Raw genomic sequence first — 4,196 nt, 5'->3', positions numbered from 1 at the left:
GAAGGTAAGGGAGAGAGCTGGGAGCATTTGTAGTCTGTGCTCAGGCCAGCTCTGATTGGCTCAAGGAAGGGGCTACCTCTCTATCTCAGGCGCTCAGGCTGGAGAAACAGAAGAGGTACACCTTGTCGAAGATAATGAGATTCTGTTCACCCTGCCCACAATGCATGCTCTCTGCAGCACTTAATAAACAGGATTAAGAGATTATATAGGAACAGAAATTGCCTCTCATGCTACCTGTTTTTGTTCATTAGGCATACCCACATTTGTCCTTATACCCACGATACAATTTTATACCAGTTCAAGACTGTTTGTGGTTATTTTAAATAACACACAAACAGTTTGATAAAAAGAAATAACCTTCAGGTCTTCTTCCAGTCTAGCAAATAGCTCTATACAATATTAGTACTGTATTTAAAGCAACTCATTTTTTTTAGTATACTGTTTCATAGTTTCCTTTATTTACATTAAAAAAGAAAGAAAGTAAAACTGAAGTGCTGCTTGTTTTCTAATAATAGCCACAAAGGACCATTGACATTTATTGTTGGCTCCTACCTCATGGAGTCATTAATGATTGCAGACACTGCTTGATTCGATAGTTCTTAAAGGCTGCTATTACTGCAATCAGTTTCAGCAATTGCAGAAATAATGAGAAATAGGTGTACTGTACATGAACCATTTCCTCAAAGTACAGTACCCACTGCACAAAATCATCAGTTGTTATAAGTATGTAAAAGTAATGTTCAGCATACTAATAGATAAATTGCCATGCAAAGGTAGGCTAATTTTAATCAAAATAAAAAATAAAAGAATAGTATTTCTTATTTTCTGTATAACCTGTGTGCCGACAAAAACGTGATTTCTACTCCAAAAAGGTAGGAAAAAACACTTAATCTTGTTGTACCCATACTGCATGAAAAAATGTAATTGTAAATGTTTACCATTCTTCAATTGTCAGATATCTACTTAAGGCCAAACAAGTTAGATGAGTCAAACAACTTCTTCTCGTTAGGAAACGTTCTCATGTTCTTATGTTGGATAAGCTACCCTGCTCAGCCTTTTTCACCTTCCAAGAAGCTAGGAGATTCCCTCAGCGGCTATTTTGCTTTACAGCAGAGCTCATAAACTCTGCTACATTGGTACAAGCAAATGGTGTACAGATATGTCAACTGTCAAGTGCCAGAGACTTGCCACTAGAAAAGGCATAAACAATGTAAGGCAAACTCAGAGAGTTCTCAGGTGCTGCACCAGTTTTTTGGTGTCTGGCCAGTGGTTATGGTCTATACTATAGTATGGTCTTAGTATCTGAACCAGTGACTTCAAGGTCAAAGGTCATATCTAGTGCTGCATGTCTTTACAGTCATATTTGTCTTATACTGTACATAGGCATGTGAGTTCTGTAAGAAGAGTTTCAAATTCTATCAAACCACTCTTGTACCTGCTCTGAGCCTGAAAGATTGCAGATTGGGCCTTTTAAATATCTTGGAAACATAATGCTTTCAGAAAGTGAATGACATTTTCTACACTTTTTATAAAATTCCGCAGCTTGTTATAAAGCAAAATACAAGCTTGGACAAAAAACCCACACACACTGCAAGTGACCACAGTTTCCAGAACAAATGATGAAGTCAGGAACATGGACATACAGTATGATCTAATATGCAGTTCCAGACCCTGTGTCCAGATAGATGCATCTCAGCTAGAAAAAAAGTACTATTTTTCTGAGCCCTTAGAGATAACATGATGATACTCTCCCCCCATGAAAGCCATTTTTAAGTGGCAATCATAATAATAACTGTCCCTTTCAACTATTTTTCAAGAAAAAAGGAGGTTAGCTGTGTTTCATGAAGTTATTTGGCAATATTATTGTTATTGTCATTCCAATAACTAATGAAGAAAGAGAGGGATTGTTAGTAATTGCCATAAACTTGGAGCCGAACAATTCTCAGACATTTAATCTCAGACTGCTCTCTAGTGGTACAGAGCACCATTGAAATGTTTTCACCCCTGGTGAAATGAGCTGCAGAACAGGCTATTTCGAAATTGTTAATCAAGAACAAAGAAGCATTCACAGAAAGGAAACTCGGGTATCCTGAATTATGGGAGATCATGTCTTTCAGTGCTCAGCTGGAAAATAAGAGACTAAATTTGACAAAAGTAATGTAGTGAAATAGTGCTTTATAAATAAGTGTTGGATGCAGGAACATTGCACTAAGTCATAATTTAATTTTAAATGTAGTGGTGTTTTTAAAAATGGCATTACTTTTTAGTATTGCAGTACATAATTGATCATTGAGTAGCAACTAACTGCAGAACAACAGTTACCTCTTCAAGGTGAATCCTTTGATCTCTTTTCTGAATTCACAGAAAATATATATCTAAGCATATACTGTATGTGCAGAGTAGTATGAATCAAGCATAGTTGTGTATAAGGTTATATTGTAGATGAGAAGAGGCCATTTGTCTTGATGTTTATTTTATGTCTGTACAGACAGAGTGAGCTTGAAAGAACTTGACCACTCCGTTCTAAACTTCCTTTCTCAAAAAAGCTTCTTATTCCTGGTAAGCTTAGTGTCAAGTCAGATCATATCCCAGAAACAGCGGTCACAAGATGGGACTCATCTTGGATGGATGTGAGTTTATCACAGGGCACAAGGTGGAGCTGGATGGGATATCACAGAGCACAAGATAGAAGGAAACTTTAACACTGGGTGAAACCCCACACTAAGATGTTGAGAACATCTAAACATATTGAACTAAGATGTACTATTATGTTTTATTCTTATTCTTATTCTTATAGCCATTCATTCAAACATGTCTTCATTTGTATCTCTCTGATTCTGTCACTGAATTAAATTGTCTACATTTTCCTGATTGAACTGCAGCTGGGAAATTACGCTTCTCATTACATACCTCTGCTCTTTTAGTAGGTATACATAATTTCATAATTATTGCTTACAGTTCCATTTGATGTTATAGCCCTGAAAATATCTATTATCATTTTTGTTAAAATATATTTTTATTTTTTATCAGTAGACTGAGGAAAATTACTGTACATCTGATACATTAAAACATGAGTTATGAAATTAAAATACCACCAACATAAAACTTACAGCACAGAAAATAGCAGCTAAATAGAATTGTTGAACCACATCATCTTCAAAAATTCCCCAAAGTAATGTCTATCCTAAGGCATCATTCACGATGTTATTTTTTTCATTTGTGATGAATTGCAAGAAGAACTCTGGGGACAGTACGGTCATTAGAAGTCACCATAAAGACAGCCACAGGTTGTTTCATGTGTACATACAGTATTTCATCTGTCGTAATAAGTCACTAATTGTTGTGCTAATAGTGCGGAACAAAGGTACACATGTGATCTATCTGTATATAAGAGTGGCAGTCATTAGTGAGTAGAAGTTGTGAGCATGCTTGGTAGACCTCAGTAGAAACATCACAGAATGAGCACAGAATAAGGTATTTCTTACTAAAGCAAATATAAACTGAAGCGCCAAAGCCATTTCAGTATAGAGCCCAGACACATGGGGAGAAACCCCAAGAACATTCTGCCAAATCAAACAACTGGGCAATTTGACGTAGCCAATAAATCGGAAAATACTGCAGCAATACAGACATAGGGAGAATATGCAAACTTCTCACATACAGACACTATAACCTGGAATCGAACACAAGTCCTTGGAGCTGTAAGGCAGCAGTACTAACCCTCTTACCACTGTACTGCCCCCAGTGGAGGAACAGAGTTGCGTGCAAGTTGTTGGTTTTGCACAGAAAATTGTTGACCAAGTGTATTTTTATTCCACACCTGAAGAAGGCTCCACGGCCGAAACGTTGTGTTCTCTTTCTTCTTTTTTTCAGCATGGAATAAACCTATTACTTGTTCCTTTGCAGCCTACGCATGCTGACGCAGCTACCCACCTGAACTACTTTTTATTCCTTTGTTGCTCTAGTCTAGCTCACGTCTGACCATATCTTACTTATGATATGTCCCACTGAACCACCACTGTTCAGTACACTTTTCACAACAGGCTAGATGTAATGTATTTAGAAAGTTGGAAAGAACAAAAGTCCTGTTCTCATTCTGTTTCTAAAGTCTTCAGGTTTTTTTTTTGTCCACTGGTATGCAAAACTAACACAGAAGTCCCCATGTAAAGACAATGAACTTGGCTCAAATAGAGCTT

This window comes from Atractosteus spatula, chromosome 5 (genome assembly GCF_055471065.1).
Source record: "Atractosteus spatula isolate fAtrSpa1 chromosome 5, fAtrSpa1.hap1, whole genome shotgun sequence".
Classification (NCBI taxonomy): domain Eukaryota; kingdom Metazoa; phylum Chordata; class Actinopteri; order Semionotiformes; family Lepisosteidae; genus Atractosteus; species Atractosteus spatula.
This window is presented reverse-complemented; position numbering follows the sequence as displayed.